This window comes from Euprymna scolopes, chromosome 33 (genome assembly GCF_053919585.1).
Source record: "Euprymna scolopes isolate OS-2025 chromosome 33, ASM5391958v1, whole genome shotgun sequence".
Classification (NCBI taxonomy): Eukaryota; Metazoa; Mollusca; class Cephalopoda; order Sepiida; family Sepiolidae; genus Euprymna; species Euprymna scolopes.
The window spans coordinates 58,186,668-58,211,155 of NC_136514.1; the positions used below are offsets into that span (position 1 = coordinate 58,186,668).

At 34.7% G+C, this 24,488-nt stretch overlaps 1 long non-coding RNA gene across 1 annotated transcript; it reads right to left on the bottom strand.

Moving 5' to 3' along the window:
• Window positions 1-8,507: 8,507 nt before the first annotated feature.
• Window positions 8,508-24,210, bottom strand: LOC145258017 (uncharacterized). Its single transcript, XR_013864030.1, has 4 exons — window positions 24,008-24,210; window positions 20,648-20,738; window positions 10,533-10,664; window positions 8,508-8,683 (listed from the first exon to the last, which is right to left on the bottom strand). It is a non-coding gene; the product is annotated as an uncharacterized LOC145258017 (long non-coding RNA).
• Window positions 24,211-24,488: the final 278 nt, after the last annotated feature.

Consider the following 24,488-nt stretch of genomic DNA (forward strand, 5'->3'; position numbering starts at 1 on the left):
GTGTTAAGTTACACTCTTCTAGAGATTAAAAGTTAATAAAAATACAACTGCAAATTACTTAGAACTTCTACCCACTCATGGCTGTCAGAACGAGAGCATGCTACCATTGTGGATTAAATAGTTTTGTTTGAAATTACATGCAAACTGCCAAGTTCAACAGAAAAATTCCCTAATTTGACAAGGTAAACCTGAAAATGGTTGAAGATTACATCGACCAAAATGTGAAAATGACACTCGGAATGCGAATAATCCAAATACGAATTATCAATCCTTATCTCAAATTCAGAAACATTATATTGAAGCCTCAACATGAATTGTAATTGTCAGTCGATGAAACCCCAAAAATTGTCAGGTATGATATGCAATGATTTCATGTTCTATACTCCAACATTTGTATATGTAAAACAAATTGTGTTATTTCACCCTCAGATATGCATCTCCCATCTTCATATTTACCCGTGTGCATCCTGCTACTCATGAATATTTTTGAACATGCATTTATCAATCAAACAAATATTCGTTTCACGTTTAACCATGCATTTTATTTTTCTTTATTTTATGATGTACATGTGTGATGTTTACATCTTGTAAGAAATCAGTTCATTCGTTATGTTTGTTGGATAAAAATGACTTCACAAAGACTGAAGACAATCTTAACGAAGAGAAAACAAGAAATTGTCTTATTTATTTTTAATTTTCTCTTTTCTTCCTCCATTTTCTTTTATTTTATCCTCATTGGTGACGATTTGGAACAGATTTGATGAAATAAAAACAAAAATGAAAAAGTGGCCAATCAGGAGTTAATAGTAGCACTACCGTAGGGATATTAAACACTTTTTCCGGTAGCTAATTCTTGTCAGGTAGATTTGTTTGAACCAATTCATTAATATGGATTTATTTAGTGAATTCATCTTATTTTTTATTTTATTTTTTTTTGTTTTTTTTTAAATTCACTAAATAAATCCACATTAATGAATTGGTTCAAACAAATCTACCTTAAAAAAAAAAAAAAAAAAAAAAAGTAAAGCTTTTCTGGAGGTTTGGGCAATTGATACCATGGTCCAGTATTGGAAATGGCTTTGTTTATTTGAGTGACTAAATTTAATTTTTTTTCTCTGTTTAATGCTAAAAGCATTAAGCAAGTCCATTTCATAACTATTTCTGATGGTACTGAACATGAAACTCAGTAACTGGATGGTTTCAATAGCATATATATATATATGCAAGGCTTGTATGTTTTGTTCAGATGAGTCCCTCAAAGACTGCAGTTTTGTTTGTTTCCCCTTTTTTTCTTAAGAAAGCCCCCCCCCCAAAAAAAAAGCAAAACATCTAACACCCAGAACCTCCAAGCAATAAAGACAATAGAAATCCATTTTTTTTCCTGACTTGTATAAAATTTTGACTGAATTTTTGTTCAAATTTTACTTTTATTTTTTGGTTTTTGACTTTAAGAAATCGTTATTGATACGATACTAGCATTTTTGCTTAAAAATGTCCTTTTTATTGTCTTAACATTTCAGCTGCTGCATATAAACTATAACAAATTTCCAAGTGAATGTTTTCATATATTTTAAGATTCATCAAAAATGAAATGATTTTTAAAAAAAAAATGTTTTATGTTATCAAATAAATCTGAACAAAATTATCTATATTATATTTCTCTTACTCTGTCTGTTCAAGTCTACTTTTTTTCTCAGAGACTACTGATCTGGCTGAAATATTGTATGGACCTTTATTATGAATTGCAGTATTATAGTATCTGTTTGATGCACATTTAGGAATTAGTGGAATGGACAGACTAAGAGAAATATAGCGATCCTGCTATTCGAGGGTAGACCACCTGAACATTATCAGCTATCTAATTTATGGACATACAATCTTCTGACTAGGATATTTATTTTCTGGAGTGGCTGCTTCTTGACATGGAACCTTACCTTAAAGCAGTAATTATTTTATCAAGTAAAATCAGGCTACTTCTGCAGTTTATGAGCCATATTGTAATTTTTTTTTTTTTTTTTTTTTTTTTTTTTTTGATAGGATTTTCAAAAAAAGTAAAGAATAATTTAGAAAGTGCACACCCTGCCATGTTAAGAATGGTTTCCTAAATAATGTTATCAGGTCGATGCAAAAGTTTTTGCTGAATTAAAATTTCATCTTGAAAATGAAACCTTTTGAAAATCTTTTCTTCATCAGAATAACCTTTTACTTTCTGTAACTTGATTACATCCTATCAACCAGCTTGCTTGTAAAATTCTTTAGGTTTGGATATAAAATATGAATCTAACTCATATTCAATCTCCTAAGACCATCTTAATGGTTTTGTAATCCTTGAAATAACTGATAACCCAAGTGAGCTAGTTCAGGAGTTGGTCAAGATTTCTCAACTAAATTCTCATAGGAAATCTTTGGGTAGTAGTGCTATGCGAAGAGCAGTATCATGGAGATGGTTCCCTTTCTGTTGACTAAAGAAAGTCGTTTTGGGGTCAACATGGGTGAAAATATTGTAGAAAAATGTGAATGATGTTTAATAATCTGAAAGAAAAACTTATAAATTAATCCTGGTGATATGTCATGGTGATATGATAACAATATGTATAAAATAAATTACAATATTTTCAAATGACCTTTTATAAACCGGCAAAAATTTTTCTCTCGGCCTGATATTTCAGCATGGTCTGTAAACTGCAGAAGTATCCAAATCAGATTTTGGGTGGTTAAAGCCATATATTTTTCTTATAACAGTCGTTGCCTGTATGCATCTGCGCACCTGCGTAACATGCAACCTTATGCATGTTTACAACATGAGTTTTGAAAGAATTAAAAATAAAAACAACTGAAATTAAGTTTTTATACAAAGGATGAAAAACAAATATAGTAGGTTCTATGATTCTGTAATTGCAGAAAATTTCTCCATTGATATACTGTGGGCAAAAAACTGAAAAAAAGTCAAAATACCAAAAAGATACAATAAATAAAAAAAACTGAAAAAAGTCAAAATACCAAAGAGATACAATTTCTTGCTAAGAGACAATGTTCCTATTGTGAACGCAGCCATGTTTTTTTTTAATTCACCGCTGTGATTGTTCTACATGGGCCAAAGTTGTTTGTTGATCCATCCAGTCAGTGCTGCAACTGAATAGCCCTCATACCAAGCAAGAATAAAAGTCCAGCTTATCTATATAAATAAAACAGATGTGTGTCTGTCTGTTTGTCTGTGTAAATATTTACCCAAGGATGGTTTATAATGAGTAAAATCTTTGGAAGGATGAACAATGGGTACAGACATATCAGATAGTTGAAATACAAACTGTTCATTTCAACTTTCAGACATATATTTACTTATTTCTGCACATGCTCAAATTCACTTTCTTCAAGGCATTTAATATCAACTCTTACCGAGAGATAGATAAGATCTCTCTCTCTATCGGTAAGAGATGCAGCTGGAGTGCTAAATGTTTTCGTTTCAATTCTACTTAATGGCACCCAAGTCACTTTTTTATTTTTTTAAACTTGAAATCACTACTATATATTATGTAGTATATAATATTCAATAGAGGATTGACTCTCTAATAAAAATATGAAATCTGCATGAATTAAAATATTTTACAACCTTGCAAGCCCCACCCCCTCCTAGTAAATATAAATAATAGATCTTTTTTATTTTTATTTTTACAAGAGGTACTCATCTAATTAGTTGAATGATGGACTTGCAATATCAGGTCTTTACTTGACCAGATCAAAATCTTAAGACCCATTAACACAATCCTTTGGCCAAGAGCTTTCAAGGGAAGCACCCAGCCTAAAGAAGCACACTGGCTGAATTGCCTGTTAGCTTTCCCAAAAAACCAACTACCTTCTCTTTAATGTTTAATTCCAACTTTTCCTCCTCTATGACCACTTCCCCTTTCATTTTTCCTGGGATATCATCATCCTTGACTGATTCTGGCCTTTTGTTGGTGATCACTATTTTGACCATACAGAGGTTGACCAGAAGGTAACATCTAGACAATCTCTATTCATGGGCTTCTGTTTGGAGACCATTTAGGGGAATTACTTTTTCCACAAAGTCTGATCCCACTGTTTTTTTTAAATGAGGCTCTTAACTATTTCAAGCAAAGACAATATCTTGGGTGGTCTGACTCTAGCTAGAGATATTTTCAGTTCTTTTCGCCAGACATGTTATTCATATGCAACAACAAAACAGACTATGCAGCACACGTTTTTACACAATAAAGATCTAGGTGAATGTTTTCTCTGTATCAGATTATCATGCCAGTAAAACTAAGATATATAGTGGGGACTGTTAGATATTGGGCGAATATATCCATTAGTATATAAAATAGTTTTGAATAACAACATAATAGGTCAACTTTCTGAACTTGAGGTGAGGATTTCTAGACAGTGGGAATTAATAGAAACGTACATGATGTCACATGTCTTAAAGAGAGAGAGAGAGAGTGCAAGAAAGAGAATGTTTTGGAGCATGTAGCAGCATTGATGTGGAAAATGATATGGGTTGAGAAAATATGATTAAATAGTGATTATCAATCCGTCTCTTCCCTCTAAATTCATTTGTCTGTGTTTTGGAGTGAAGATAGTTACGTAAACCGCCTCTGCCATTAGTTTTCTTGAAAGTATAAATAATGAACCTTGATTTCAGGATAGCAAACCTTCAGTCTGGAATGATAACACATACAGCTTCCAATGTATAGATACAGTTTGTGAACTTCATTGTTTCATTAACGGTTACAGAAACTTTTTTTTTTTTTTTTACATGTATGACGCAAGGTTAAAATGCAACAATGAGTCTCACCAGTGATTTTATTGCTTGGTTTAATGATGTATAGGAACTGCAAGTTCTGACATCGTCTCAGGTGCTTACTTTTGTGCAAATGAGATATCTTAATGTCAAGCAAAGAGCATATCTATCATGTTATGGTGCAGATGATCATTTGACGATTGGTGCAAAACATGGTCAGTTGTCCTGTTTTCACTGCCATGTTGATTCTTTGGCTAGTGGTTGCTACATTAAATTGTCTCATCTATTTAACTAGCTGAATTAAACTTTGCATGAAAAAAGTGTAGGGAAAATCGTAACTTGGCTAGCATGTGTGTGTCCTTCAAAGCATCGATTGTGTAACAAAAAAAAAAAAAGAAAGAAAGGCTAAAATGTCAACACCCAATTGGTTTTATGGTTGACGGTCATGTGAGCGATGCAGACTGTTGCTGTTTTTTGCAAATGAGACAGGTGAATTAAAATGGACATGAAGAGAACAGGGTAACTTGTTGGAAGAAGGTGGGCTACGTATGTAGTCGTGTGCAAGTCAACTTGAAAAAGTGTCAAGTTTTGGAGTTGGAAGTTTTAACAATATGTTGAATTTACCATAGAAATTGTTAGTTTAACTATAGAAAGAAATACAAGAGAAATCTTAAAGGTTTTATTTTGCGGGAGAATTGACTCACAGGAGAGAGAGACTAACTTTGGTGTAAATGAGATATCTTAACATCAAGCAAAGCGCTTATCTTAGCAAATTAATTAGTTAACTTATCTTCTAGAGTTAGCGATCAAGATTTTGCACTTGGCAATTTTCAGTTTTCTTTCTATATTATTGTCGGCAGTATGTCTCGTACACGTTTCCACAAACAACTTGTATTATTCGCAATATCATCTTTGTATAGTTTCTACAGATAGACTGATTTGAAAATCCCTTGTTTTTTTTCTCTTAGCTCAGAAACATGATATCGTCATCTCACTTTCTTATGTTCTGTGTCTGTGGTTTAATCAACTGCTTCTTGTCTTATCTATCTTTGATTCATCCCTGGGAATGATTCTATGTTGCAAATTTGGGTCATCATGACATGTACTTAGTGTGACCCTTGTCAAAATCCACTGTAGCTCACTTACTCGGGATTTACATAGGGTCCCTAATCTATATATATAAAAGCGAATATGTATGTATGTATGTATGCTTTTCCTCGATGTCCACAAAAGGCTTCTTTCAGAGAAACGCTTGTTCGGTTCACAACTTCTTAAAACTTTTTATATCATCTATAAATTGTAATATCTCAGAGTTATTTACGGAGCTCACCTGTCTATTTAATTTTATTGACTTTCAAACGTTAATTATTCGACATTTTCTGCATCGGCACGCGTTACATTCGGTTTTCGGTATAAAAAAAAGCGAAACTCGACTGTAATCACAGGCCGAAAGCCAGTTGTCTCAAGAGAGCTAAGTAACGTTTGTTCAATGTCGACTTTGTCATATCAGACTGTAGCTTTCATTTCGCTCCTAATAAACAGGGAGCGGGGTTTTAAAAACAAACAAACCGATTTATTCAAAACTGTCCTGCACAAAATCGTAACTGCTGAATACCTATCGCCGTCACGTCAATCAAAAACGCGCACCTGTTTTTTTTGTTTTTTTTTAAACACTTTGCTATTTTCCAACTGCGCGTCGTGAAGGCTTCGTTTTTTTTTTTTTTCACATTTTCGGGGTTTTTTCACATACCCCAAAAAACATCCGGGCAACGCCGGGTACCCCTCGCTAGTATATTATATAACAGTGGTTGATCTGCATTGGCTTGAAATCTTTAACAACGCTCTGTGCTGCCATTGTGTGAAGAGTACCAACTCAAGATCTCTGTAATGATGTCTTTGACTCTTGCTGTCTGTTCGTCTTTTTCCAACACTGTCCAAGATAGTCAACAATGTAGCTTGTCTCTGCCTAGCTTGCAAAACCTGAATGTGTAAAGAAAATGTTCATACATAGAGCAAGGATCAATCACATATGATTTTTATTGAAAATGATTTCATTGTAGGAGTATAATGCGTAAAAAAGTTCCAGTGGTTAACACATCCTTTCTGAGTTTAGTATTAAAAATGACATTCTTGGATACGAGTATGCGACGTAAGAATGTTTCAATGACAAGCACTTTATTTTCATCTATAGAGACCATTTTTACCTATATATTTTTTATTCCCTCTTTTTCAATGAGGAAAATCTGGGACCAAATCAATTTGAAAAATTCAGCATTTTGTTTTATAGAACTTTGCAATCCCTTTCGACAACCACCAACCCCAACATTGTTTGCCATGGTTTTCTATTCATCTTCATCGCTTATTCTCGTTCTGGTTGTATTGGTTACCGCCAACGATGCAAACACTGGTTTACAAGTATGAAAAAAAAAAAAAAACGATATAAAATAACAGAAACTCACACGAGAAAACACAGCTCTAACACACTGTGTATAGATCACTTATATGCTGGGTGTGTGCATGATACCATCGCGGAAAACGACTCTCTAAACGCTAACGTCCACATCTTAGTTAAGTTTCAATGTATCAACTAAGACCCAAGTGAGATAATTTGTCTGTTGAAGCCAGCTCATCTCGGATCTGTTAAAACTCTGCTCAGTCTGCTCCAATACGAAAAATATCAACTGAAAACTGTCTTTAAATATGTTGTCTTCAGGATAGGAATGTAACAGGATGGACATGTATATGCAAATGCATGTGAAATAACGTCACTGGTAAAGAAAAAGACTATAAAAAGGAAAAAGAACACATTAGAGAAGACGATCATGTTAGAGACGTGGATGACGTTTGAGATGTGGGTGACATCACTGCCGTAACGAGAAGTCATGCGTGGCCGGACAATGACGAAATGTTACAATATTATAAGATCCAAACATCAAATTTGAAAAAAAATTGGAAGGTGAAATTCCATCGTACAAGGTGTGGGGTTTCATTGGCTACAGTATGAACTAAGTAGCGATTCTTTATGATGACCAGAAACGATCTTACATTTTTGAATTTTTGAGATGAGGATTGGTTATTCGTATTATTTGGATTAATCAGACTACTGTTCTCATCTTGAGTGTGATTTTCACAACGTTTCGGTCAATGTAACCGTAAGGGTCCATGGCACAGTGGTTAGAGTACTTGGAAAAATCAGTCGTAAAAAAATATTCTCTAGAAGGTTCAATCCTCAGTGTGGACAATTGCGAATTACTTAGGTTCTCTATCCAGTCATGGCTGACGAAACAAGAACATGCTACCCCCGTGATGTAAATAAAGGATTCCACTCGAAATTCCGTCCAAATTCCCGAGTTCAGCAGGAACATTCCCGATTTCGACTGGATACACCTGAAGAAAGTCGGAGGTTACATCGACCGAAACGTTGTGAAAATCAAACTCAAGATGAGAACAGTAGTCCGATTAATCCAAATAATACAAGAAACGATGTTATTGCCAAAAAATGTGACCTTAACTGTTTTCGTGACTGATGTCTCAAAATTAATAAATAAATTAGATCATGGCCTATATTTTGACCAAGTTTGATGAGGATTGGTTATGACGATGTGGACGCTAGACTGTACGCAAACAAATAGACAGACAAACAAACAAGACAGACAGACAATGAAGAACAAAAATCTCGACCGAAAACATAATCTTATTAGTAGACGTAATGAAGAAAATTAGATAAAAGTAAGAAAAGGAATTAATTTTCAAAAGTTTTATTTACTTGGTTATAGAAACATTATCTTAAAAGTTCTATTTAAATACATTTTCTTTTTCACAAAATATGAATGCAATAAGTTTGAAACATTTCGAAATTTGTTGCCAGATCAAAATACCCGGATAAGAAAGCCATTTTGAATTGGTTGAGTCGACTTTATGTGACTGCAAAGAAAAAACATAAAACAATTAATTGAGGAAAGTTCAACATTTTAATGTGATTTTTAACTTCTGCCGAAATGTGTAATAGAATTATAATTTATCGATAGGCGAATCAGTTATGAATACTAACACTAACCACACAGAGCACACTTCCTGCCTTAACAGAATACAAGGTCAAGTGGAGCCGATCGTGGTGATTGTAATTTGGCGTTCCCGTACTGTAGGGTCGTTCATTTGGAAGGGATCTTTTCGTCTTTGTACAGCACTACCAACTCCCCGGGAAGTAAAAGGATAGGTACATACTCTTTAAATGAAAGAGGTTAATCGCATCCATCGACGTGGCAGGTTTTTGGTTGTAACAATCCCGGATTTGACACTGGCTGGCGCAATGCTTCAATGCATCTTGATTTAATGTCATTACGTGTTACGGGTTTGGCACTGTAAGTCAGAGGAGGAGGAGGAGGGTGTAGCCTTTTCTGTTTCTAGTTCTTGAATAGTCAACCAGACATGATAACATTGGAAAAAGAGAAAGAATAAGGATATTTTTTTATTTACGTTCAATTCACCGAAACTGTTAATCAAGAAGAGTCATTTTGGCCAATCGAATACAACCTTTTTTAGAATAGGAGTGGACAAGAAGAGAATTATTGTATCGAGAAAAGAAGGAACTTAATTTATTGAGTTTTGTGTTTTATAAATGTTAATATATATATATATAAATGTTAATCGGGATTTTATATTTGTGTCGTTTTTATATTTGTGTCATTTTTGGTTCATTTTTGTCACATTTTTTCATTTTTGTCACAAGTAAATCTACCTTTATAATAGCAACGGATTATTTTTTGTTGGTAGAAAACTGGATGTTGGGCTGAAATGAACCCAGGACCAATCAGAGCGTTTCATTTGTTTGTGGATTCATTTAATTTTATTACAAGTAAACATACCTTTGTAGCAGTAACGGGATATTATTTTGTTTGTAGAGAAATGCATAATGGGCTATAATGAGCTCAGAACCAATCAAAACGCTTGGCGTAGTGATTTGCTGGTTGACTATTGAAGACAATACCTTTTTCGAACTAGAAACAGAAAAGGCTACTCCCTCCTTCTTCCAACTTCAAACTCATAAAGCAGGAATGACATGATTTAATGCATGACAGACCTGCGTATACTAATTCATTCGGAAATAAATATGGAAGACTGATATGGGCGTCAATTTTCTTTAGAGCAGTTTATTGAAAAAAAAAACTGGCACCAAGCCACGCTTTAAAGAGAGGATTATACTGATCCAGAACCTGACCCAAGTATGCGTCGGCATCTTTCGGTAGTTTACAATAACCTGTTAGGAAAAGCCGACACAATTAGCCAATCAGCTATTAGCAGACGATGTTTACGTTAATAGGGGGGGAACTCATTTATCTGACACTATTCTTGAAAAGGAATTGTTTTCGATCATAGTTGTTTCTTCGAAAAATATGGTTTTCCTCGTTACCAAATACAACTTTTTAGATACTTTCCATGAAAAATAAACTTTTGATTTTCGTTAATAATTGTTTCTGTTTTCCTCTTAGAAACCTTTGAAACATTTGTTAAAAATATTGGAAGTATTTTTCTTTAAAAATATTTCCTTCATATAATTAAACTTAAGCTAAATGTCATCTTCTTGTGTTAAAGTTTTGTTTACAGCGTTTTGAATTTATCGTCTGGCAGTGTTTGCGTCGTCTTTTTTCTGGTAACTTTTCCGGTTGCTTAAACTGCGGATAGATGTCGAAGCGGCATTGGGTGAGGGTTTTGATCTATACCGGGAAGGTTAACATGATTAAAAGTTGATAGAGCAAATATGTGTTATACTTACCGAATTGATCGCCGCAATCAGCGAGACACTGTTTGTAAACCAAATCGGCGTCATTTTCTTCAAAATTAGCTGCGTATTGTTTCACACAACGGTCACCGCATTTGAAACGTAGTTCTTCCAGATCTGTTACAACTAAAAAGTAAATCGAATATGAACCAAAAGTTTTGCTATTGTCTAAACAAAGGGCCGCATATATTTTCTTTTGAACAGAGAAACTTGATCACGAGTTTGAAAATTGAGGAAACTGAAAAATGTTATATATATATATATATATATATATATATATATATTAGGCTTCCTTCAGTATTGACAGACTATGGATACGCATGGTAAGGGTGCCTGCGCGTGAAATGTTTGTGGCAACAGTTGCTCAATCTCCAACCACACCTCTCCAGAGTCGACATTGTTGAATACTAGTGGAAAAAATGATTAGAATATATATATATATATATATATATATATATATATATAGTATAACTCCTATAATTTGAACATCCGCTTCATTCAAATTAGAGGATGCTGTTCAAGTTTCGTGATAAAATAATGTGCTGCAGTTAACTTTAGTTTTCTAAAAATTAGGAAATAGTAAATGAAATTCATTGCTATATGATACTTCAAGTATATATTAAGTTGAGTTTACGATATATTGCAAGTAAGAACTGTTAAATATTATTGCCAGGAACAAAAACATGTAAAATAAATCAAATCTACTCTTACTTGTTAGGTATTTATTACCTAAGTTATCATCTACAGAAATCATACATTTATGTAAAATACAGTTTGTTTATTGATTTATTCATAAAATGAGTCTCATTGCCATTGTATTCCGTAAGCGATCACGAAAATCTACAATTTCTTGGTTCTTTAGCTTCTTTATGATTATCTCTTCGGAGTGACATTGCTTGCAAAACATAGTTGTCACTAAAGTAAGGACTTTTTCTCGAAATTTTGTAACCGTCTCCATAGACTTTTCTGCATCATCCCATGATATTGCTTTATCAGGATGTTCTTGGTTATTTACATTAGGGTCAAGAGAATGGGAGCTGTCGCTATTTTCATCACCATTACTGCCTTCAGGATATTGATCAGTAGTTTCCTCATCTTGTTGCACCCACATTTCAACATCATTTGCATTAACTGATTTAAGAACAGCGTGGTTGGTCGGTAACCGTTTGGCTTCAAGAATTTTTTCTAGACCAGATGTATTCTCTGATTTTAGAGTTGCAAGCCATTGTGATGGGTTGTTTTACACTATTTTAAATATAGCAATCTGAAAAAAAAATAGTGTGAATTAATTATCAATAGCTAATCTACATTAATTATATAGAACCAATATTAACATTTCTGCGCAATATCTGACTAAACCATGTAAACAGTTTTACTGCAACTCCGCATCAAATATGCTAATACAATTTCAATGACGAAACAGTTCAAGTTTAGAGAAATTCCAGGTTTCGAAGAAGTCCAAATGAGAAGAAGTCCAACTTTAGAGGAAGTTCAAATTAAAGGAGTTTTACTGTGTGTGTGTGTGTGTGTGTGTAATATATATATATATATATATATATATATATATATATATATATATATATTCCACTAGTATTCAACAATGTCGACTCAGATAATGATTCCCGAAAGGTTGGAAACACTAGTGTCTGTAGGTATTTAATAATTATTATATTAAATAATAATGTCAGCCCCTTTAAGAACTTTTTTCTTATCGTTGAACACTTTTCAGTTGTAATAAAGTCAGTCAACTTAGCTAATTCGCGCAGATCGTCATATAATAAGATCACTCTGACTGACGTTAAAAAATTTGAAAAGAATAATGTTTAATTTCAACTTGTATCTCTCGCGGTTAGCGATAGCCTAGTGGTTTGGGTCTTTGCTAATGAAGCCAGGCATGACTTCTGATGACGGGGTCCGAGTCTCTCGACTGACGTAAATCGCGACACTCTGCACTGATGATTCCCGAAAGGATGAAACACTAGTGTTTGTAGGTATTTAATAATTATTATAGTAAATAATAATAATAATAATATATATATATTAATATATATTAATTAAATGATAATAATTTTTTCCTTTTTTTCCCGAGATTTTCGTTTTTAAAACAACGTATTCATAAAGGAAGACTTAATGTTTTTCTTTTTATTTTGTTCGTGGTATTAACCCAAAGGTCAGCCCCTCATAGAGATTGAAAGGTACACATCAGGCGTTCTTGACGGTTGCCGTAAAGTCTGAATCGGTGTGGGTTGCGTGGTTAGCGAGAAATTTGAATAGAGAAACATGTCACATTATTGAAAACGTTATTTCACAAGTTTAATTGGAAATTTTAGAAAAACGAATAATGTTATGATTTTTTTTAATTAATTTATTTCCTTTTTTCCAGAGACTTTCGTTGTTAAAACAACATATTCATAGAAGACTTAGTGTTTTTTTTTCTTCATACTTTTTGCAGCATTAATCCCAGGGATTGGCTCCTCGTGGAGAGAGAAATGTACGCGCCCTGTTGACGGTTGCCGTAGAAGCTGAATAGGTTGCGTGGAGGAAAATATAATCTTAATCATCTAACTAGACACCCGTGACCCGTTGGGTCAGTATGTTATATTAGCTATGGAATTCATGCATGAGCGTGACATTTGTGACGTAAAGAAAATAGTTTTTTTTTTGACATAACAGAAACATTTCTATAAAAGTATATCGAAATGAAAAATCACGGATGGATCACTCAAACATGAAAAAAAATATCCTCCCTATTCGTGTAAAGTTATCTATTTTTCGGAATAATCGCTCAAAAATCGAAAATTAAACATGATTTTCCTACGAATCGAACGCCGACGAAAGTCATTTAGTAGAAAAACGCACATGAGCCTACCGATGAGAAATATAAGAATGAAAAACCCATATTGGAATCCTTCAACCAAGTTATAGAAACTTAAAATCTAAAAAAAAAAAAAAATAATAATTAATAAAACCTGAAGCAAAAAAAAATAAAACCTAAATAAATAAAATAAAATAAAATAAAACTAATATTGAAACAGATTAGTAAATGTGTCAACAAATTCACCGTTCTCACACAACTATTTTGTATCTAGAAATGTAAACAAAAAATAAAAAAGAAGGAAGGAAAAGGGACGGATAGAGTAGTAGTAGTAGTAGTAGTAGTAGTAGTAGTAGTAGTAGTTTTGGCTTTACTACAATTGTTCTTATGTTTGTCAACGGGTTAAAGTTGTTTAGTTGTAAGAAAATAGCGACAGTATAGTTGTAATAAAGAATAGTTGCAAAACACCCTCACTCTTCCAATGTTAAATAATAATTTCGAAATAACGTTAATATTTCAGTGCGCAGATCAAAATCTTCAAAAGAAGCGATTTGTGTTTATTTGTTTACGTTGTTATGGGTTAATGTTTATGTGCGCATGCGCAACCGGATGTCGTAAACCGGAAAGTGGGTTACATCACTCGTTACAAGGTCATTTGAGTTTTATAATTATATAGATAGATTATAAATTTTATAACATTATTCGATTTTCTAAATTTTCAAATGTGTTCTTTGTTTTTAACTGTTGACACTAACGTATTTCTTCTATTTCATGTGTCATTCGAAAACGAAATTCCTACATTTTTATAGCATCGTTGTTACCATTATTTTATAAAAAAAAAATGCATGCAATAATTTCTTTTTTAAAATCTAGGAGATAATATATAATAGTATGCTTTCTGCATAATTACTCTAAAGACAGAATAAAATTCATCTATATTCATTAAATTCTTTCCAAGAATTGTTGGAACCGTTTTTAAAATTCTTGTGAAATTTGTTATAACTCTAATTTTTTTTATGATGTATGCACTTATAAAAATGAGTCTTGCAATAGTAAGCCAGTAACTTATTGTCCAATATGCAATGTAACTCTGTGTGAACCGATTTATTCTTTACCACAATGTGTAAATTTTATTTTTAATGAATAAGCTCTTGATTTCTAAAACGTGCCACATGAATTCAGTGTCCTATTGATAGAAGAGTTAATATTTTGCTTTATAAATTTTCCTTTTAATTTGTGTATTCTAGCCCATTTTCGTAACATAGCGCGGACGCGCATATGCTAATGCATGCAAAATGACGTCGCGAGAAGGAAAAAAAAATAAAGTCTTTAAAAAGGAGATCAAGTTAGAGACGGAGATAATGTTAGAGTTTACGTGAGGGGCGTGAATTACATTCGAGATCACGTGTGTGACGTCACGGCCATAACACTCAGGAAATAAATGTGCCGAACATGCGCGGAAGCGCACAAGCGTATGAGTCGGGCCTACCTGCGATGAAAAGCGAATCCGGGACCTTTCGATTACAAATCAAGTCTACTAATGAACTATGCACATCCTTCCCCAAAGTGACGATTTAGTTTCGCCCAACGGCTATAAAAAACAAGCCGATAAGTGATTCGGCAGTTGAAATACACTGCTTTGATAACGTGTCTCGCGTTATTGCATTTCGTATCGTGGCGTGTCGATTCGGCGAGATTGTTTGGTCCTGCTTGGGAAATGTGTGTCGATTCAACGATATTGTTTGTGGTGTGGCGTGTCGATTCAGCAATGGTTTTTGGAATTGCATGGACGAATTTTTTAAGGACATATATATTTTTTTCTGGTGCTCTCTCTCTCTCTCTCTCTCTCTCTCTCTCCCTCGTGTAACGACAATAAATGTCGTTGCTGCAAAGAAAAAGCGAGTTGAAATTCTTTCATATTCTTGGTCTACTTTGCGACGTAAACTGAGATTACAACGTGTTGGTTCCCGGGCAACGTTACATTTTTAGTTATTACACAAAATTTCAACTCAATAGTAACATTTTTTTTAGATACCCTAGACTTAATAGCTTAAGCAACAAATTTGATCTGTCATTATTCAAACATCCTTGGAGCTGTACGCTAAATTATTCTCCTTCGACCTGTAGCAGATTATGATGAGCTCCACAAAGAGAATGTGACAATTAAGTAAGAAATGAGTTGTACAGATTCTAAAAAGAAATGACTATGATTGCTTTCACTTTTTCATTCTTTATTTCGTGGGAATCTGCTTCCCTCATCACTTCTCAAAGCTAACAACTTTGAACATGAAGGTGTTGAAATAAAGTATTTTCAGCCACTTGAAATCTTTCCAATCCCCGGAAAGTAACACCTATACGTGAAAGTAATAGGCCACTGCGAAGTTGGAAAATCTTTTAAAATGAGGAAACAAACAGCCAAAACGATTCAGACTTTATAAGCCGCACCTGAACGAAAGAATCCGAAGGTTTACTGAACACTCCACGATAACCTTTAGGTAGAATAGCAAGGCGAGAAGACCCAGTGACTCACATACCAGCTTTATCTGACGCACATATCTAAACGCACTACAAATACAAATGTAACGCACACATGTACACAATAATAGGCAACTTTTATATTCTTTGTTATCAAATTTCGTTTTTCTTAATTTCTCTTATACAAAACTCTGTTTATGTTTTATGTAGCACTTATTACTTGGTGACTCTCTTGCATTTTTCAATGTATTATTTTATTTCATTTTATTATGCATGGCTGTTTATATATATATATATATATATATATATATATATATATATATATATATATATATTACACACGTTCAGCTCTAACAAGGCATATCGCCACTTGGACATAAACGGGCTACTATTTTGGGCCATGCATAGGAAAGATTAGCAAGATGCATTTAAGTTATATTTAATTTCTACATATCAGTACAGCTAGAGAAGCAGGTAACAGGAAGGGAATTAACTGTTTGAGGGAAGAAACTATTAAAATAGAAAGCTTTCTAGCATTTAGGGACCTTAATAGTAAAGGGGTGATATTTTGTTGCGAAGCGAGTTTGTCGGGGGTATGTACATTGAGGGGTCACAAGTGCAACGAGTTCCTTAGAGCATATTTCATTAAAAGAGATGCAACATTGCGCGATGAGATAGGCTCTGGAGTTTAGTTAACAAAGTGGGACCTATTAGATTGGAAACTCTTTTTGGATTCTATCCAAGGGAGAAAAGCTAGTGGTAGATGCACCAGTCCAGATGTGGCAACATTATTTCATACATGGGCGAATGGTGGCCTCGTAGATACTGTCAGATGTGAGCTCAATAGAGGGAACCCACCTACGTTGCAGCAGCCTTTACAACGTCCTCAATGCATTTATTCCAGTTCATATTGCCCATGAATATTAGGCCTGAGACTTTGACGCAAGAATTCTCAGATAGGGTGTTATTGTCATGGATATCGGTGGTTGAAGAGGCGTCTTATAATTGTTAAAAGAGAGCAACTCAGTCTTACTAGCATTAAATGTTACCATCCATTTGCGGCCACATTCCACTACGGTCTGGAGGTAATTTTCTAACGACTGTGTCATTGTCTTAGATTTATGTAAATCTGTTATTCGTTCATGCATGTTATAGAGCATTTTGTCGCCAGCAAATATACTCATCTCGGACACAATATAATCAGAGAAGTCGTTTATGAATATCAGGAATGATAGTGGTCCAAGGATCGACAACCGAGGTACTTCTGCATGAATACTGTGCTGCTTGGATGTACGCCCATCAATGACAACCTGAATAGTCCTATTGTCTAAGAAGGATCTAATTATATTTAGTATACGTTCAGTTATATCGTACGATTTAATTTTCATTAGCAGCCCTTCATGCCAGACTTTGTGAAAAGCCTTGGGTATATCAAGGGAGGCAGCCATGTCTTCGTCCACTTCCAGTACATAGTACATGCGTTCAGAGATGACTGTAAAAATATCTGAAGTAGAACGACATTGCTTAAATTTATGCTGTTTGTCAAAAAGATTTGCAAGATTTTGCGAGGTGGTGGCTTGATTAATTAAGGTCTCAAAGATTTTAGCGAATAGTCGAAGGAAACTGATAGGATGGTCAGTCCTTTCACCAAAATTCTTGTACACTGGTACCACAGAGGCCATCTTTCAGCTTTTAAGGAAGCAAGATTCAGCAAGGCATTTATTGTAGAGCTTGGAAAGTACAGAGGCTAGCTCAGCTAGGCATTTCTTAATCAGTATAGCAGGGATGAGATTAGGCCTACACGCTTTTGAGATGTGTAAGTTTTTTATGATATTGCGGACCTGAGAAGAATTAATTTTTACAGTATCTAGTGAGGCTTCAGTCCGCATACGGACATTTGTGAGGGAGTTGTTTGTTGGCTCTCAGGTGGAGTTGGAGGCGAATTGCCGGGCAAGCAGTTCTGCCTTCTCGGTTGTCGTGTATGCGACCTTCTAATTGTTGGATAGTGAAGGAATTACTGCTTGCCCTTTATTCACTATATTATTATAGGATTCCAGAAATCACAAGTTCAAATATTTTGCAATTCTATGCGTTCCCTGATTATTTTAGCACGCTTTCTTTTTGGCTGTCGTTATTTTCCTCTTACAATGATTTCTAGCATTTATGAATTTTTGCCTATTTGTATTTGACTTATGACGTACAAACAGGTGGAATACATGCTGTCTTTGTGCAATGGCAGCTACACAATCTGTAGTGAACCATGGAGGCAAGTGGGCTTGTAATAATACTTCTGTCTGGGAACATGTGCTATAGCAAGCAATATATATATATATATATATATATATATATATATATATATATATATATATATATATAATCATAGCCATTTGCATTTTCGCGTTTTCTTCCTTTGCTAAAGCAATAACTTTTTACCCCAATTCATAGAGTTCAATAGCAACTTTTTGTGTGGGTTTACGAGGATCGGCTTCAACTAAGGCTTTCAAATGTTCATTATCAACCATGGTCAGCCGGCAGTGACCGTGATCATCTTCGAGGCTCTCGTCACCATTGCGAAATTTCTTGAACCACTGTTGTGTCACACGTTCGTTAGTGGTTCCTGTGCCAAACGCATTATTGATATCATGAGCTGTCTCGGAAGTTTTTCGGCCTAGTTTGACTGGAACAAGAAAATCGTGCGGATTTGAATTTTGTCTATGCTGTCGAAAAGCCTGCAAAAAAAAAAATGAATGAAGAGATTAAGAACGGTAACGAATAACACGATTCGATAGAACGAAAAACGCGCTTCAAAATAATATATAAGATGGTTATATATATATATATATATATATATATATATATATATATATATATATATATATATCAGTGAATTAATTTAGAAATAATATATACAAGTAACATATGTGGGAAAACGATATTGTTTTTGCACTAATAAAAGTTGTTAGCTTTATGATTGGAGAGGAAAGCGAATTCCAATGAAGCAGTCAAGGAAAGAGTGTAAGCAATTAGAAACATTTGTTGTTTAACGTTCGTAGAAACCACTTCGCGTTATAATCGCCACAGAGTATACCGACTATCTGATAAATTGAATGAAGTGGGTCTAGCGATCATCAGTATGACTGGCTGTAGAGTCGGTAGTTTGTCTACAATAGTACGTCCAGTCGGCCACGCAATTAGTTGGTGTGTAATATCCTCTTTTTAAACATTTTGTTTTGAGGCCTTTAAACGTGACGTATGGGGCAAATAACTCGCTATCACAACGCCAATAAAAAGAGATATATCAACAAAACCACTTGAAGGTACAAATAGACTTTATTCTCGAACTAGTACAACTAAAAAAACAAGATGGCTGATTACAACTAAAAAACAATATGGCTGATTAACTAGTACAACTAAAAAACAATATGACTGATTAACTAGTACAACTAAAAAAACAATATGGCTAATTAACTAGTACAACTAAAAAAACAATATGGCTGATTAACTTAGCGTGAATCAGATGTTAATAGCAGATAACTCAATCATGCTTATCTCTGCCCGTTAACTTGGTTTATAACTTAATACAGACGTAAGACTTATTTCTCGATCATATTTCTTTTAATTCTCTGGCAAGTTCCATGTCTTTGCTTCGTTTTCTAACCTCTTTTATTCTCACCATGTGATCTACTATTTGTCAGTTTTATCTTATCGTATCCCACGCAGTGAGTATTGAACTTTCAATCTCTAGAAGAGAATAACTTACAACTGAATTGTACCAAGTACCTTCTCCGTTCCGCCACGGGTTCTTGTGGACCAGGTAACAGATAAAATACTTGATTAAAATACAGTTGAAAGTGACACTTTTTTGGAGGTTAAAAGTTCAATTCTCAGTGCGGACGGCACTCAAAATACAACTGAAAATTACTTGACTCATACCCAGACATGTCTAACGGAACAAGAGCAAGCTGACTCGACGATTAAATGAGGCGTTCTGTTCGAAATTCCATACTGATTCTCATGTTCAGCATACAAATTTTCAAGTTGGACAAGATGTATGTGAAGAAGACATTGTCGCGGTGTGTGTGTGTGTCAGATCATCACTTCCATTTAAAAAATAAACAATGGCTACGCTCGATAGCAGAAACAGACACCTGACCAACAATCCTTGAAGTGCCAGCTTCCAGCGCCTCCTGCAGTTTTCAGCGCCTTCTGCAGCACCCAGGCTCTTGCGGTTTTTAGTAGCTACCAGTTCTCATTGACGTCCAACTACCTGCTCCAGAACCTGCTGACGTCCAGCTACCTATTTCAGTGTCACTGACGTCCAGCTACCTGTTCCACTGCCCACCAACATCTAGTTATCTATTCCAGTGCCTACTAATGTCCAGCTACCAGTTTCCAGAGCCCGCAGTGGTTCATTGTTCCAGTGCCCAAGGACGTTCAACTATCAGTTTCAGTTTTCAGCGACTGCTTCGTTTCACTTGAACTGATCCTGAATATACGATTCCCATGACTTACAATTTACCATTTCGATTCTCGGTAAATAACACACGATATCCATCAACATTTAACGAAAATCAGCGTTTGGTCGTCTTCTTTGCTATGACCGTTATCTCCTAACACTTGCGTCTACTTTATTAGTTGTATGGTCGATTGATATCTTCACACCTTTCGATTCTCTGCAACAACATATCGCTCGAAATGTGGTGAGAATTATATCTATGATAAGAACAGTGGTTCGTATAATCCAAATAATACAAAATATTCCGAAACTTGTTTCTAAATGTCACACGGAGGATGTGATTAAAATTCAAATAATACTTACTGCCTTCTGATTGAGAACTCGGTGTGGCATTTGTAAGACAAATCAGAAGAGAGGAGAGAATCGCCAGAGAGATAAATTTCGACATCATTTTCTGGAAGAAGAAAATAATTTTTTGCTAAGGTATACTGTAACGTCTCCTTTAAATTCTATACTTTTCAGATTTGTGTCTAACATTTAAATTATTAATCATTAAATGCGAAATAACGTATTGACTGATCCAAACTACTTCCGGTTTGGAACTTTGTCGGAAGTAAATGACGTTACTCGATTTGAAGACGCCGCTATATTATGTGCTTTTACCTAATCTGAAAGCCTCGCTAATATTACGTTCCTATATGAGAGTCAAGTACGTCCTAAAATGGAGTACTGTTGCCACATCTTGGCAGGGGCAACTTGGTGCGCACTATTCTGCTTCGATAGAGTTCAAAACCGGCTTCGAAACCTAGTACAGGATACACTTTTTAATCCCTGTAGCCCCTTTCCCACAGAAGAGACGTCACGAGCTTGTCTCTGTTCTATCGTTATTTTCATGGCAAGTGCTCGTCTGAACTACAAAAACCTAATACCCCTTGGTAAACTTTCACAAAACCTCGACTATCTACAACCACTATGAACGTTTTTCCCCACACTCTATCTGTGCCTGAATCTAAAAGCAGATTCCACGAACACAGCTACTTTCCTAGAACTACCTGTCTGTGGAACACAGTTCCATTCGCCTGCTTCTCGGTCGACTACAACATGGTAGCTGTCAAGTCTAATGTAAACAAGTTCTTGTTGAACCGTCTCCTTAAATAATAAAATTGTACTCAACTTACACCATTACCGATTACTACTACTATTTAATTTTCATTAGTAGATAATTAACCCTTATTCTCGAGTGGCCTTCGAGCCTTGATAAGTGGTGACTCCCTTGTCCAAAATATAAACATAATTGTTTAAAACAAATCAGTGTATGGAACTTCTTATTCATTATATCTAAAAATATGTTACGTTCAGTATTATCATTTGTAAAAATCAGTTTACAGATACTTTTATGTTTTATTCTACATTTTGGAGGATACTCGTTTTCTTCTATTGAACGACAGACTCTGAGTCTGACCGAATCAATCGAACACAAACAGTATACCAAGTTAGAGCCCAAAAGGTCATCTCTATCTAAGGTTGATATATACTCAACTGACTCCTTCTGTTCCTTTGTTGAAATACATACATATATCACTTGGGTCATCCAGTGAGAATATTCGAGATTATTATTTGGTCATCCCTGGACAGAAAACACTTGTATGAATATTATTTTTGGAAAAGATCAAGTAGATAATAAGCACAGCTTTGAACCTCATATCCAAGAGGGCGTTATTATTTCAAACGTCAGCTCATTTTTTGGGTGGTCTGTTTTCATTGCAGGTCTGTCGTCCGCATTAATTGCAAATATGCATTTTAACTAAATATGCAACATTGCACATGTGTACATACACGTGTACATAGTCACGTACAAAAACACACATCCGGGTACATATATCTTTGATATAAAGCTGTGTGTGTGTGTGTGTGTGTGTGTGTGTGTGTGTGTCTGGTCACGAATATGCTCCTATATGGTTGACTATTATAGAAAACTGATCACATATAATGATAGAAGATGTATCGAGACACATGAATGGGTATGTTTGATCTGGCATAATGATGATTCATTAAAATTGTGGGGTTTGCGTTCGCGCCTGGTTCACAAAGTATGGAAATAAAAATTAAAAAAAAATTGTATGATGAGTATTAGCTGAAGAGAGCTTGATATGGGTATCTAAAACGGTCCCTAATTATAGGGTTTGACACCGACGGTACCGGTGACTTGTCTCGTCTAAACTTTCTGTAAGCAAAATATAAATGATACGCTCTTATTTTCGGATTTTTCTTATAATTGAGCACTCTGATGGATTTTTTCCCCCAAAAAAACTAATTATATATATATATTACATAGGAGTCGCCACTTATCAAGGCCCTGAGACTACTCGAGGATAAGGGTTATTGAGTTTGCAGTAATCAATGGTATAATATAGTAGTAGTCATTATTAATTGAAATTTGGTAGATTGGATTACTTAAGAGGGGTGATTCATCAAGTTGTAGTCAGCTGGGAAGCAGGCAAACGGAAGAGAGTTCCACAGGCGTGCAGTTCTAAGAAAGAAGCATTGTTCATGGAATCTACGTTTTGAAGCATAGTTAAAGAGTGGGGAAAGTTATTGACGGTGGTTTTAGTTAGACGGGTGTTTTACGAGAAAGATTGGTGAGGGGGGACCAGAGACTGGAGCTCAGAAGAGCATTTGCCGTGGATCTTCCAATAACCCATAGCGTAGTGGATAAACTATTTAGTAAATTCAGCTGTAAGTTACACTCTTCTTGGTTGAAGGTTAAATCCTCAGTGCGGGCGATACTCAAAATACAATTGCAAATTACTTAGAACTTCTACCCGGTCATGGCTGACAGAACATGAACATGCTACTCCCTTGGATAAAATAAACGGCTCCATTCGAAATTCCGCACGGATTCCAGAGTTCGATAGTAAAATTTCCGAAATTCTAAGTAATTCGCAATTATATTTTGAGTCGCGCCCGCACTGAGGATTGAACCTTCAACGCAGAAGAGTATAACTTACAGCTGAATTTACTAAGTACTTATCCATTACGTCATGGATCTTTGGAAGATCCTCCGAATTTCAATTTCTTATTAAGATCCTCTAAGCCTTAAATTTCAGAATTTTTTTCGAAAAAAAATTGTTCAATGAATTTTGATCCAAATTGGAATATAAATTCTAGACATAAGGTTCAATATCATTATATCGAGAGAAAGATTCTCGAGTTCGACAAGATCCACATTAAGAAGGTTGAAGTATACACTGAAACGTCGTGCGCATAAAACTCAAGACGAAAACAGTAGTCCGAATATTCAAAATAATACGAATCTTGCTTAGTTGGTGTTTAATAGCTATGTTTTAAATTCAATACAGATCTGAAATATTTAAATGTTTCAATAAATATTTATGCTCATATTATGCTGTCCAAACTCTTTAGAAGTCCTTAAAGAAACTAGAATTTTGGGAACATTTATTAATTGATACCTAATATCTATTGTTAAAATTAAGAAAATAATATCTACTACCTATGCACATAAAGCATAATTACAGTAAATATAGTCCACCTTACTCACCATAACGCTTAAGAGTTTTGTTTTAAAGTTCATAATGATCAGTAAATTAGTTTAAAAGTAAATCATCTGCATATAAACATATAAACATATACACATACCAAACTTTATATATAGATAGCGAGATAAGTAAATTGACAAAAAGTACAAAAGAAAGTTCCACCTACCTTTCCAATAATAAAACACAGAATTAGATGGATATGTTAAAGAGTTTTTTTTTCCTCAAAGTTCCGAAAGTCGTGTCTACTCAATCGCGGACAAAACGTATGCAGACGTTGCGATGGCGTTTCATATTTATGGCTGAAGAGGCATTGTATTAAAAAGACCGAAGCAGCTTTGTTCAATATCCACAGCTGTGGCCCCAAAAGTCAGATGACCGTGTTTTTGCAGTTGACTGCAATATAACTAATCTTATGTTTGACGAGACGAGAAAACAAACAAAATAAGAAAGCCATCCGTTAACAATAAATCCTATTTAATCTTCAAATAAAGCGGAACGTTTCAAAGCGTACTTTAATGCATCTAAAACCAAGTTTCTCTCTTTTCACTATAATCGCTCTGACCCTCACTAGTTCAAATTGAAATGAATGGCTCTTGTCTTGGGGAAGCACATGTCTTGACAAGCTTCTTGGACTGACCTTCACTCCA